The sequence below is a fragment of the Schistocerca nitens genome, chromosome 1, assembly GCF_023898315.1.
Source record: "Schistocerca nitens isolate TAMUIC-IGC-003100 chromosome 1, iqSchNite1.1, whole genome shotgun sequence".
NCBI lineage: Eukaryota > Metazoa > Arthropoda > Insecta > Orthoptera > Acrididae > Schistocerca > Schistocerca nitens.
In genome coordinates, this window is record NC_064614.1 from 187,927,461 (window position 1) to 187,942,952 (window position 15,492).

The window sequence follows — 15,492 nt, forward strand, 5'->3', positions numbered from 1 at the left end:
GATATTATCCAACAGAGTCCTAGAAGGAAAAATGATCTGCATTTCCCCCTAGTGACACAAACTTTGGCATAGAAAAGAGTGAAATATTCAGCTAAAAAATTATTTAATAATTTTCCCATTGAAACGAAATGTCAGACAATAGATGGAAGCTTTTCTCCTTAACCACTCTTTCTATACCATAGGAAAACTTTTGAACAGAAATCGTTAGTCAGTTAAAAATACGTAAATGGCCAGTATACAGAGAATGTGTTTTGTTCAGCTGACACATTCCAAATCACAACTTTTATTGTGAATGTGATCAAAGAACGTGGAACTAATGTCTCATTAGGTAGAAAAGTTATGAGTATTGTGTGCACAGCGAAACATTCTCCCATCTGCCTCTCAAAAACAATTTTCAGCGCTTCCTGATTTATAAAGCGTTAACAGCTTAGGTAACTGACGTAGTATACGACTCCACTTAAACATTGCGATTCGTGAAATGTGCAGCTGATCATCTAACGTTTCAAATGGTTCAAATGGCTCTGACCACCATGGGACTTCACATCTGAGATCATCAGTCCCCTAGAACTTAGAACCACTTAAACCTAACTAACGTAAGGACATTACACACATCCATGCCCGAGGCAGGATTCGAACCTGCGACCGTAGCGGTCGCGTGGTTCCAGACTGAAGCGCCTATAACCGCTCGACCACACCGGTCGGCATCGAACGTTTCCTCAGATTCATCTGAAGTACCACACACTAGTTATGCACTTGCTTCGGAATATTCCTAGCCACACTTCTCAGTCATAAATTAAGAACGATGGTGCAAGCTTTGACGTGCAGTTTGTCGGGAACGTAATGACGGCTGTTTGTCAAGCAGGCGTGTGAAGGCGCGGAAGGACCGCTGCGTGGCAGCCGCATTGTTTACGCTGGCCGGCGTGACGTCACGGCGCGGACTTACCCAGCGCTGGCCCTTAACAACTTCCCGCGAGGCGCATCACCCGGCTCCTCCGCTGCTTACGTAACTCAAATGCCAAGGCCGGCGCGGGCTGAAAATAATGTATCGGATCGGAGCTAATAAGTGGCTGCGTCAGGCGCGCGAAAATCGCATTCTGTCTGCCTGCAGCCAAGTGTGGGTCCCCGCTGGGTTTCCCAGCAACCCCTCACATTTATCTCCAACCTCTCCAGCACGGTGCCAGTTCCCTTCTCCAACAGTAGCTACCTAACTGATGCAGCGTAATTGCCTTGTCGTGACTGATTTGTGTCTCAAGGAAGTGAATAGGGAAGGCTGTAAGACTACTTTTAACTTTCCTTTTTCTGAAGACAGACGAGTAAATTTCTTTCCACATACTGTCATTTATGCGGTTCATTCAGTGGAGATGAATATACATCCGTATCAACGGCATGTTTCTTCCACCGTCTCTGTAGTAATTACCATCCTACATTGTAAAGGTTTATAACAGAAACTTGTTTCCTCTTTAACACGAAAAACAGGTAGCCGCCAGACAGGAACGACATCGCATCTCCCGTGAGTGTGTTGTTACCGCTCCAGAACTAGTTTTGCTTGGAATTTGCATTACATATAATTACAAGGAATTAAATAGGTCAAGTGAAATTCGTGTCTGGCAATGAACCGAGCATTGTGCCGTGTTACGCTCAGAGGGGAATCAGGTAGAATGTTCATATTATAGAACATTTACACACAAAATTTTAGAGGTGATATTATTGTCCAAGAGAATGCATAGGGATGTGGATCAAACATGCCTGGACCTCAAGTACGTCAAGAATATACTCAAATTGTGTACAGGAGGGGCAGGAATCAAATCCTCGTTTTAGGTTTTATGTGTTTGTCTAAATCATTTCAGAGTGAGTACAGGGAAGACGCACCCCTATTCAGCCTCGTCCATCCGAGCTTGTGCTATTTCCATAGATGCTGCCGAGTAACCTTTCTTAGTTTCTTTTTAACGTAAAGAATGAGCTTGTAGCCAGCCGGTGTGGCCGAGCGGTTCTAGGCCCTTCAGTCTGGAACCGCGCAACCGCTAAAATCGCAGGTTACAATCCTGCCTCGGGCATGGATGTGTGTCATGTCCTTAGGTTGGATAGGTTTAAGCAGTTCTAAGTTCTAGGGGATTGATGACCTCAGATGTTAAGTCCCATAGTGCTCAGAGCCATTTGAACCAATAAGCTTGTATCTTTCCATCCACACACATCACTTTGTGGGGCTTCAGCGATAGAGCTTTTCATAAATTGCTTGTTGTCTAAAATTTGCTATTCAGTTATTAAGACTCAATGATGTCCGGTGTCCTAATAAGTTGCTCGAGAGTGACGTTACTCTTTGTTCAAAAAATGGCTCTGAGCACTATGGGACTTGACGTCTATGGTCATCAGTCCCCTAGAACTTAGAACTACTTAAACCTAACTAACCTAAGGACATCACACAACACCCAGTCATCACACAACACCCAGTCATCACACAACACCCAGTCATCACACAACACCCAGTCATCACACAACACCCAGTCATCACACAACACCCAGTCATCACACAACACCCAGCCATCACACAACACCCAGTCATCACACAACACCCAGCCATCACACAACACCCAGCCATCACACAACACCCAGTCATCACACAACACCCAGTCATCACGAGGCAGAGAAAATCCCTGACCCCGCCGGGAAGTTTCTCTGTCACAAAGGTGTTAAAATTATGGAATTTATTATCTTTAAATTCCTGTTACTTGATCGCTAATGATCATTGTGATCTACTTTATGAATACTGATGGTGCGCACTGATGTTCAGAGGTACTGTCAATCTTTCTTCCGCTGAGTGTATCACATGTGTATGATCTGACGAGATACAGTTTTCCCGTATCGAGCATATGACTGCTGAGCAGCCGTGTAGTTATGAATTGTATTTTTACATTGGATGACTGTCGAAATGCAATGAAGAGAAGGGGTGAAACCTCATCCCAACATGTACCATACTGTTCTGTTAAGACGGCCGATCACTGTCACCAGCGTCATATGTTCTCGCTTCATGAGAGTTTACCCACGACATTGATTAATAAAATGATGATCAGGAACTGCCCTGCGAATTTCTTACCACCACACTCTCCCGGTGTCTAAAGTAAAGTGCGTGCTTATCGACGCGCTGTTGATCAGTCCTTGTTCATCGTCCATTGCTTCTATTCTTTTGGACATACTGGATTACTTAAACCTCAACTACCTCTGGATAGAATGAGACCGAATGGTGAATTTGGAGCTTTCAATAAATAGCAGTATTTAGGAACCACTTTATGTACTGCTACCTCCTTGGAAAAACACCGTTGAAAATATATAACAGACATTTTTACAGCATCGAAGAAGTGAGTCAGTGTCCTGAAATGCTATCTGTTTTTGTCAAGTTGGTGCACAACAATGTATTAGAGTCTAAGGAGATTGTGAGTAAGCAATCAACAAATACTGGTGCTACTAAAGGTTTCAGGACGTGCCCTGAGTCGCGGTAAGAGCACTGAGCCCAAAAGGCAAGACCCTGTGTTCGTGTCTCAGTCAGGATTTATTACTTCATGATGCTACACAACAGCGCTACAGAGATTATTTGTAATTTTTTTTAAATTTGTATGCAACAAAGCGCGAATAAATTAATTATTATTCTTTTGTGTGGTAAAAGTCTTCCCAATTGACATCCATGTTGCTGGTTTGCATGTCAGGTTTCTTAAGTGTAATTGCAAAGAGAATTCAGTTTCATACGACAAAATAACGTTACAGGTAGCATTTATTTTATGAAAACTTTCGTTCAGCTCTTATCGAAATCCACACACCTCTTCAATTCGCAACCGATTTAAATTAAGGTCATGTGCGAAACTCTTATTCAGAGGAAACTGAAAGGAAGGTTTGTTGAGGTTCACTCACTTCTCTTGGGAACTGGACGTCTTCGTAGAAGATTGTAAGGAGGAATTTTAATACAGTACTCAAGCCAGACAACCTGTTTTCGACGCACCTAAGAGGAAGACGCCAAGTAATTAGGGACACTCACTTGATCTCTGCCTCGTTAATGGAAAATGTTTTATGCAACAGAATAATTCGAGTCCATCTTCCTTCCTTCTCGTCTTCGCGTTCATCTATGTAAAAATATAGTAGGATTAATAGGTTTTCACAAATTATGTCATATATTCCCGACAGTAACTTCACCGCAGACAAAACTTTCATTACGACGAATAACTTCACATTGCCTTCAGGTCACATTAAAATAATTTTCAGACATGTGAGGCAATTATTGTGATGCGATACTACTTCCAACTACTTCAACCCCTACATTTGTAGTGCCCGTTTCTTTCATCTGGATAATAGACAAATTAGTTGTATGCGTAAAATAAAAGCCCTACACTTGAAACTTACGCTCTTCAGAACCATTAGGCACAGCGTTGCACTAAATATAATCACCATGGTCTTATCTTCATAGACACGAAGCTGCTATGGTGAAATCGTGAACGAATATCGTACATAAAATACCAGGAACTGGTTGGGACGCTAATGGAACAACTGCTAGACTGACAACCCTTTCATTAATCAGCAGCTGAATACTACGGTTTCGTGCGGTCCAACATTGTTCATATGCAGAAGATCGACAACCATTTGAAGAATGGCAAGGGAGCCATAACAAGAAGTATTCTATCTACACGAAACAATGTGTGTCGTTGATTTGAAACGTCTGCCCTCTGCAATCCGGTTCACACTCTTGTGTTAGATGATTAATGGTCCAAATATCACATCGATTATCAACAATTAAACAATGCTGTTAAAAAGCAAGAGTTGACTGAAATCAAGAAAATCGCCTCGGAAGCGTGGTGAAAAGCAGATGCGAGATTTCGAAATTTGTGCACATTGCATGATGACTGGAATCCCACAAATCCAGATAGGTTTTGTGTCGGCTCCACTTAGGCGACCACTTTGTTTCAGTCCGGCCAAGGAATTTTTGAAGTCACTAGATCGTGTACAAAGAGGAGATGTTTGATGCCGGTACTGCAGATACAAGAGAAGGAGAGCAGAATGCCATAACTGTATAACTGTGATTTCAGTAGTTAACTGCGACAATATACAGCACCGTACGCTACGCCGGCTATGGATATTTTCGGGGAGAACACAGAATATCCTCTAAGCTACGAAAGAATTTTCGGCAGGAACATCCAGCTATGATAAAAAATGTAACTTGACTGATTTTTTTGTTTATAAGATGAAATCACGGAACTGTGTCCTGTTAGGTGTGTATATATTGTACAGAACGAGATTTTAATGTTTTAATCCATTACTGCTATACACTACTCGCCATTAAAATTGCAACACCACGAAGATGACGTGCTATAGACGCCAAATTTAACCGACAGGAAGAAGATGTTGTGATACGCCAATGATTAGCTTTTCAGAGCATTTACACAAGGTTGGCGCCGGTGGCGACACCTACAACGTGCTGACACGAGGAAAGTTTCCAACCGATTTCTCATACACAAACAGCAGTTGACCGGCGTTGCCTGGTGAAACGTCGTTGTGATGCCTCGTGTAAGGAGGAGAAATGAGTACCATCACGTTTCCGACTTTGATAAAGGTCGGATTGTAGCCTGTCGCGATTGCGGTTTATCGTATCGCGACACTGCTGCTCGTGTTGGTCGAGATCCAATGACTGTTAGCAGAATATGGAATCGATGGGTTCAGGAGGGTAATACGGAACGCCGTGCTGTATCCCAACGGCCTCTTATCACTAGCGGTCGAGATGACAGGCATCTTATCCGCATGGCTGTAACGGATCGTGCAGACACGTCTCGATCCCTGAGTCAACAGATGGGGACGTTTGCAAGACGAACAGTTGGACGACGTTTGCAGGAGCATGGACTATCAGCTCGGAGACCATGGCTGCGGTTACTCTTGACGCTGCATCACAGTCAGGAGCGCCTGCGATGGTGTACTCTACGACGAACCTGAGTGCACGAATGGCAAAGTGTCATTGTTTCGGATGAATCCAGGTTTTGTTTACAGCATCGTCATGGTCGCATCCGTGTTTGGCGACATTGTGGTGAACGCACATTGGAAGCGTGTATTCGTCATCGCCAAACTGGCTATCGCCCGGCGTACTGATATGGGGTGCCATTGGTTACACGGGTCTGCCACCTCTTGTTAGCATTGACGGCACTTTGAACAGTGGACGTTACATTTCAGATGTGTTACGACCCGTGGGTCTACTCTTCATTCGATCCCTGCGAAACCCTACATTTCAGCAGGATAGTGCACGACCACATGTTGCAGGTCCTGTACGGGCCTTTCTGGATACAGAAAATGTTCGACTGCTGCCGTGGCCAGCACATTCTCCAGATCTCTCACCAATTGAAAACGTCTGGTCAATGGTAGCCGAGCAACTGGCTCGTCACAACACGCCAGTCACTACTCTTGATGAACTGTGGTATCGTGTTGAAGCTGCATGGGCAGCTGTACCTGCCATCCAAGCTCACGCCATCCAAGCTCACGCCATCCAAGCTCTGACTCAATGCCCAGGCGTATGAAGGCTGTTATTACGGCCAGAGGTGGTTGTTCTGGGTACTGATTTCTCAGGATCTATGCACCCAAATTGCGTGAAAATGTAATCACATGTCAGTTCTAGTATAATATATTTGCCCAATGAACACCTGTTTATCATCTGCATTTCTTCTTGGTGTAGCAATTTTAATGGCCAGCAGTGTATTTTTCTCATTCATAACGTAATTAATATATTCAATGTTGGCATAAAAATTATTCTAATTGGCAAGAAAAATTCTGAGTGAGTTCTCAGAGAAAAATGGGTGTTTTGCCGGAAGTAAAGTTGGAAAGGGAATGTCATGAAGACGAGAGAAGAAATCACTAAAGTACATTCTGCATTACCGGTTTGAGAACTTATCGTGCCGCCGGAAAGATCGAAGTAGAGTAATAACAATGGCAACGAGTATCATTATTACACCCATTTCTTCACTAATAGGAGTCTGATCTAACAGTAAATATGTAATTGCAACAAGGAGTCTAAGAAACCATTGAAATGTTTACCAGTGTAATGTCTCTTGCAGCGGTCTCTCCGCGATATTTACAGAAATTTTATAAATCATATAACTCAGTACATATCTCGAAATATCTCTTCTTATCTTAGCGATTATCAAGGCAAAGTAGTTTCAAGCCCAATTATTCCTTGGAGCGTCCATTTACTCCATGGAATAGCTTCTCTGCTATCTATGTTTTTCTCTTAGGAAAAAGAAGAGGACTTCTTGCCGATTAGTCGTAAAAGAAGGACGTATATGTATGTATTGTTGAGCTAGTCGCCATCTTGATGAGATTCTGTATGAGAAGGAATTTAATACATGAACTAAACTAAAGTAACTGTGTTCGCGTATTATTTAACGGATTATTATTATTGACAGTGTCTGCTTACTACGCTGTGTTGCACGGGATCAGTGGGGAACGTCTGATTTACACTGGACGAACCTGCCGTTTTGTATGCTCAAGATATCCAGTTACTTCAAATAAATGGGCTAACACGGTCTTACCAGCAGATCTCCGGTCTTCCCCATGTGATCACCGAAAGTTAATAATTATTACAAATGTTTCCAGGAGATCGACTGACAATTTTCGTCGCACCGAGACTTCGAAATTGCTTCACTGCCTTATGGAATTTAAGTTAAGCTTAATTTAATCAGGATAAAACAGTATTGAACTGTGTGAATGTGATAAGCCTGCTTTGTCAATGAAAATCCCCTTAATATACGCATGTTTTTACTATCCTGATCAGTGAAGCTAAATCAGGCCGGTGTGAGAGAGGTTTTTAAATTTTAGATCCCATACAAAAAATATATTAAACCAGGTTTATTCTTTGCAATTATGTATGATTAACAGATTCAGCATCATAAACAGAAGGAACATTTTAAAGGGAAAATAAATCTAGCAGAACTTTTAACTAGCAGAACACCGTTGAAGCTGCTCGCGAAAGCTGACCTAGACTTAGTGAACATTCGAGAATTACATGAAGGCGACGTCTTGTATTGATTTCTTTAACGGTACAATGATTTAAGGGTAACATTTTTAGACCTTAGGTAAAGAAATAATCGACCGATGTAAATCAGCGATCCGTTGCACCATACAAGGTGATTATATGATGGATGGGCAGCTTCCTTGAGGCAGAAAGGGAAAAACGAGAAGCGTGACCTGTAACGGAAACTTTTCTTCCAGTTCTACCCACAGAAAACTCTGTAGCAGCTGGAGTTACGCCTTCTTCCTGGAAGGAAGACATCGGTGTTTAACGTCCCGTCGACAACGATGTCATTAGAGGCAGAGCACAAGCTCGGATTAGGATAGGATGGAGAAGGAAAGCGACCGCCCTCTTTCGAAGGAACCATCCCGGCATTTGCCTTAAGCGATTCACTGAAATCATGGAAAAATAAGTGAGAATTGTCAGACGCGGTTTTGAACCGTCGTCCTCCAGAATGCCGGTCCAGCGCGCTAACCACTGCGCCAGCCCCCTCGGTCAGCTTCCTTATCGTAGATACACTGATGCTGCCAAATCCGGTTCCAGAGCAATAGAAAATTACAAGGCGGTTACGCAGCTGACATTCGCTAATTTCACACGGGGCACTTACTGCTTAATACTGAAAATTTGGTTTGTTTGGTGTTCAAAAAACGCACAGCCGCTAAGCAATACAGTATCTGTACGAGCAACATGCTGTCCTGCAAAACGTCCTGACACTGGCTCACTGACTGGACATCTGTGCGCATTAGTCTTTATTTTTCCACTCTCATTTACTACCTAAGCCATCAGCATTTTGTCGGCATGTATCACAATTTCCTGATGCAGCGTTCTTCTATACCCTGACAAAAACTCCAAGGATAGCTTCATGTTCACTTATAGAACGCCTTGAAGGTTGTACGATTTATTACTTCATGGCCTGAATGTTTTCACATAACGACGCTCAAACGTCAAGCAGGTGGTTGTTTCAAAACTGATCCAGTTTCCATAATGTTCAAATGACGTTGACGAACCGTTTTTCTATCAGGAGAAGGGCAAAATACATTACGTTTGATGAATACTTTCGTGCTTCGTACTAAGTTTCAGTAACTTAAAAAAAAGAAACATTTATACAAAAAATTGCGGTACTCATTAGTTCGCTTCATTTATGAACGGTAACGTGAGAAATATCGACGGACTTCTGCTCTTTTATCCTGTTTGCAGTGATTCATCTCAACGTGGGAGTTATTTCGCCATACTATCAGCTGCACTTACTAATTGCAATGTTTTCTGAGAGGTTCAAAATTGGCTCTGAGTACTATGGGACTTAACATCTGTGGTCATCAGTCCCCTAGAACTCAGAACTACTTAAACCTAACTAACCTAAGGACATCACACACATCCATGCCCGAGGCAGGATTCGAACCTGCGACCGTTGCAGTCCCGCGGTTCCGGACTGAGCGCCTAGAACCGCGAGACCACCGCGGCCGGCTTTCTGCTGGGATGTCAGCACATGTTGTATGTTTAATTTGTGTGGTATTTTATTTGTGACTCTCTGGTTTCGCCTGCCACTTTGGATTACAATTTGACACATCATCACTATGTGACTTTCAATGTTGTAAAAAGTATGTATACCTAATAATGTTACAAGATCCAATGACGATAGCGTAGAACTGTCGAAATCGATAACAGTAATAAAAATGCGTTATTAGCGGCCTTGGAAAACTTGATTATTCGAGAATAATATAAATTTACAAATGTCAGAATTTAATATTATACACAACGCACAGCCATTCTGGCCACATACGGGCCGGTCCGCACTGACCAACCGCCGTGTCACCCATTTCCATTGCGGTCTGGATGGTTGGATGTCACTATGGCACTGTTCTGGCTATTGTCTGTTTGGCAGGCCTAGTGCAGCTTCTACCCTGTCAAATAACTCTTCAGTTGACATCACGAGACTGAGCGAGCGCATCCCCTTCCAGTCATCCCAGCGAGGCAAAACTGCTGTCAGTATTGGGAAACTAGCCCGGATTCTCCACGAGGCAGTCAGCCACACTGACCACTCAGCTACAGAGGCACACAGTGTTTAACACGCCAGAGATTCGTATCCTATCCTTGCTATTACACTGTCAATTTCGAGGTTGTTCTGGGACGTAAGTGTTTTAATATTAGTTGACAGGGGAATTCGCACTGTTTGCTAGATTTTCTCACAGTTCATTTTGGTGTGGAGCATTATTTGTATGGTTAAGATCTTCGATCTCTTCTCGAAGTTCTCTGGCAAGCGTATTTCCCTCCGCGTCTTAATAGTAACAGAGTAATAATTGAGTTACTCTAAAAATTAATGTCACAGATATCCTCATAAGTTTCTTCTGGCTCTACTACACATTCCTTGGAATATTACCGTACACTGAAGCGAAATTCGGAAAGATTTGGAGCTTCAGGCTTTCTTTTACATCTAACCAGATATCCTTAGTGAGTTAACGTTGTAGTGTGAATAGTACATGTGCAGTATGTAATAATGTTAATAAAAATAACAGTAATGATAATAAAACTGATGTCGATAATATACGCAGGGTGGAAACGGTATAAGCTGCGAAAATTATATAGACGGTACATCTGTGTACTTGAACAAAAAGTCTAATGAAATACCGTTGTATCATGTTATTTTTGTATTACTAAAAGACAGATATTTGTAGGTTTGATAGCAGATTTATTTCTGTTTACATTGTCCACTGACAGACACGACCTTGCTTGTGTATTGGCGACATCGACGCGGCAGTCAGAGAAAGGTAACAGACGAATCAGAGCAATGTAAACACTGGACGTGTACAACGACGCGGCGCGGCAGCTAGGTAATTTAAACAGTCATTGTGGTTCTAGGCGCTTCAGTTTGGAACCGCGCTGTTGCTACGGTCGCAGGTTCGAATCCTGCCTCGGGCATGGATGTGTGTGATGCCCTTAGGTTAGTTGGGTTTAAGTAGTTCTAAGTCTAGGGGACTGAAGTCCTCACATGTTAAGTCCCATAGTGCTTAGAGCCATTTTGTAAACAGTCATTGGGTTGCCAAGAACGTGTAATTCGTTTTACGTAAACAATGAATTAAGTTCAACCAGACGTTCTCTTTTACAACATTAGCATAACGATGGTCGTGGTAGTAAAGAGAAGCTAATTTCAAATAAAATGTGTTTCCCTTAGTATAAAATCAACTAATTACCACATAATTTGTTGTGCGTTAATTACAATCAACTATTTCCTCTTTCTAAAGCAATACCATAACAAAAATTACATTCAGGTTATTTTCCTTTTCTATAACAGCGCCACAACGAAAATGAAACCTACATTACTTTGTCTCCTCTTACACCATTACTACAATAAGAGTTCAAAATGCCCACCATGTGATTCGACTCATGCTTCATTACGGCGAACCCAGTTTTCGTCGCACTCGTTCACATAGCATCGAAAATCATCTGCGTAAGCTGGTCCACATTATTTACTTGCTGAGCATAAATAAGTTTCTTCATATGGCCCTAAATGTAAAAACGCAATGGTTTTAAATCAGGACGGCGTGCTGGCCATCGACGTGGACCAAAACGTCGTATCCATCGTCCTGGAAATCGTCTATTCAGAAACCTCCGTACTGTGTGACCAATGTGGGATGGAGCACCATCCTGAGGGAACCACATGTTTATGACGTACGGCTAACTGAATCATTTCTAATAAAACTGGTAGCAATGTATCCTCTAGAAAGATTCGGTAACTTACCAGTAAATCGGGCAGATAAAACTTAAGGCCCAGTAATGTAATCATCGATTGTTCCCGCTCATGCACTTACAGAAAAACTGCGCAGAAAATATGTTGCTACTACTTGGTGCGGAGTGTGTACTCTACGTGTGCATGTTACGGAACTTAGTTATTCCGTTGCGAGTGAAACACGCCCCATCTGTGACGAGTATTTGGCTTACAATATCACGCTGCGCACTTTGTAACAAAAACCACTCTGAGAATTCTCGTCGCCGACGGACATCATAAAAGGTGATTAGATGATAGGTGTGGTGCTTCCTTGAGGCAGAAAGTGAAAAACGAGAAGCGTGACCTGTAACGGAAACTTTTCTTCCAGTTCTACCCACAGAAAACTCTGTAGCAGCTGGAGTTACACCTTCTTCCTGGGAGGAAGACATCGGTGTTTAACGTCCCGTCGACAACGATATCATTAGAGGCCGGCCGGGGTGGCCGAGCGGTTCTAGGCGCTAGTCTGGAGCCGCGCGACCGCTACGGTCGCAGGTTCGAATCCTGCCTCGGACATGGATGTGTGTGATGTCCTTAGGGTAGTTAGGTTTAAGTAGTTCTGAGTTCTAGGGTACTGATGACCTCAGAAGTTAAGTCCCATAGTGCCCAGAGCCATTTGAACCATTTGTCATTAGAGACGGAGCACACGCTCGGATTAGGATAGGATGGAGAAGGAAAGCGTCGGTCCCCTTTCGAAGGAACCATCCCGGCATTTGCCTTAAGCTCTTCCAACTCTTGTACGCGTACGCAGAGGCTCCTCTTTTAAAGTGTGGTGAACGACAGTGTGCGATACAGCCACTTGACTGGCGATGTTTCTAGTAGTCTGAATAGGGTCTTCGTGGATGCGGTGCAGAATTTGATCCTCAGCTTCCAATGTACGTTCTTCGCGTTGTGGGTCACTGCCTTCTGCGCGGGGTGGTAAAGAGCCAGTGTCTCTCAATCTATAAAAATTGAATACGCACTCGGAAGCTCTATTCTGTCATGATTTATTTGATAATAAAACGGAGACACATCAGAAAAGACAATACGTTTCGCATACAGATTTAAATGTAAAAGGATAAAGATAACTACTGTACTTTGCTACGAATGAATTGCAAAATATTCAGGTAGAAGTAGAGAACTATGATGATACAAACCTCGGCGAACAGCAACAAATGTCAATCGTGCAGGAAATCTTCGTTATGAGAAACGTTCTCAAAAAATACGCGCAGCTGCCCTCTAAACTCTTTTTGCCGCTCTATACATTAAATGAAATTCGCATAGTTCAGTCATGGCAAATCTTCCTTCCAACCTGACCTTTAGCAGAGTTGCAATAACGTCTGCACAGGTAACTCTATGATTGCAGACGAACGGCGTATTATAGTCACTCAACCGCGCAGGTCTTTGTTGCCTAAGCGTTTGCGACTCACGCTCGCGATACTAATAAGCGCAGCGGCAGGGGTGGATCTAGTACCCCGTAGTATTTTTATCCTGTTTAATGCATTCTGCCAATCTACTGTGCATAATGTTTCCACAAGCTACGTCTAATCCGTGTGCACTGTCTCGTGTCTAGTTTTCCAAAAGCATTGTCCCGAGATGAACTTTTTTCTGCGCCAACCGCAGAAAATGGACAAACATGTTACTAGGCGCTTTAAATCAATTACTTGTGCTCTACTGACAGGATTTTTTTGGTAACTTATTCCGTTTACACCCTGTATAGTAATCGTTACAATACTGTACAGGACGAGTACATAGAATTTCGGAAATCTCAGTCTTTTAACATTATGTTGTACAAACTGTCATTAGGCTGGTGTCGAATGTGAGTACTGACACATAACAGAAAAGTAAGGCATCAGTGCAGAGGGGAGTTCACTGGTCTGGGGAAGAACGAAGAATACTAGGGTAATGTCAGATACGGATGGAGGAAAAAAAAAAAAAGTAGAGAGATATGAGAGAATTATTTATAGTGTTGACAGTGGGACAGAGATACTGGTTCACTGTTGGATAGTAGGAAAACAGGTGCTGTATACCAAGAGGGAAGCTACGGCGATGAAAAGGTATACCACATTAGATTCCTCTTGAAAGCAGAATGAGTTTGGTTGAAAGTGGGATACGAGTGATGAATAGTAAAGACAAGAGGAGAATGGAAGCTACTGACATGTTAGACGACAATGCTGAAGATTATGCTGGTAAACAAAGTAGCTGGTAAAGAAATGCTGCATCTAACTGGCGATAAAACAACATTATGGTATAACGTGACTGCAAGAAGGAATATTGTGAGAAAGTGAAACGCCTAGAAACGTCCTTACGATTTTTATTTATTTTCGTGCGACCAGCTTCGGCGCTTCATTGCGCCATCTTCAGGCTGTAGTTGATGCGGAAGGAGTTGACACGATCCCTATATGTATCGCATCAGTGGCCAGCGTAATTGGTCACACAGCCTATCTCAAAACTTTGGTGTGAGCACTCTAACCACCAGTTTTCAGATAGACTGCGTAACCACTTATGCTGGCCACTGACGAGATATACATAGGGATCGTGGCAACTCCTTCCGCATCAACTAAAGCCTGAAGATGGTGCACTGAAGCGCCGAAACTGTTAGCAACAAAATTAATAAAATCATAAAGACGGCTGTAGGCGTTTCATTTTCTCACAATAGTAAACGGCCGTCGTCCCAAAGACCTCCTCTCAAAAGGATAGACATACAAAAGGTATAGGTTGATAGGACACGTCGGGAGTCATCAGAGAACAGTGAATTTAATAATGGACAGAAGTGTGAGGGAAAAAACTGTAGACTGAGTTTGAGGCCTGGCAGTAGTGCATCATAGGTTCAAATATATGTAGGTTGCAGTACTTACGCAGAGATGAAAAGACTTACAGATGATAGTGTAGCGTGGAGAGCTTCATCAAAACGGTTTTCGGACTGAAAGGCAAAACAACAATAGATGCTTACATTGTGAGACAGGCGAACTTCACAACGACGAGGTATACTATTATTGTGGGTGGGACGCTCCACTAATGCGGTGAAGATGGCGTCATGTGTACACGGAAATGTAAAGGTACTGTAGCACTACCGATTATTACTGCGTGAGTCAATCTTCAAAAATGTTACTTGATAGGAATTAAAAATTTGACAGTGATCGTATGTTAATGGAAAGGAATCGGACTCTGATTTGTCATCTGACAGATTCCATTTTGACAGAGCAGTAGCTAATTTAACAGGGATCCAACCAATGTTATTGTGGTTGTAAGGTAAAACTGTATTCGTGTAAATGAAAGACGGTCGCCAGCCCAATTAGCCAAAATCAAAAAACTAACTACTCAATACAGCTTGACTTTGCAACTAAATCTGTTTAGTAAATTGGACACGAAACAACAGTAAGTAGTGGTAAGATAAAAACTTAAACTGTTTTGGTAGAAACCTCTCCCCCGCTCACGAATACTATCAACATTAAAGCAGAAACTTAGTGTTCATTACACAGCTAACTTAGACATGAGGAAACTAACACTTTACACTTGAAAAATGTAATATGGAATTGATCATTAAAGTGCTATGGTAATTGATATGATTACTAAACTTTTTCAGTTGGATCATATACTTCACGGCATTAAGTAGAGTGCAAGTGAAACATGGGGGACCTGATTCTGTTACTGTCTTACTAACCCAGCAGTATTCATAAGATCACAAATATCTCGAAAAATGATGCTGTGGCCGAGCGGTTCGAAG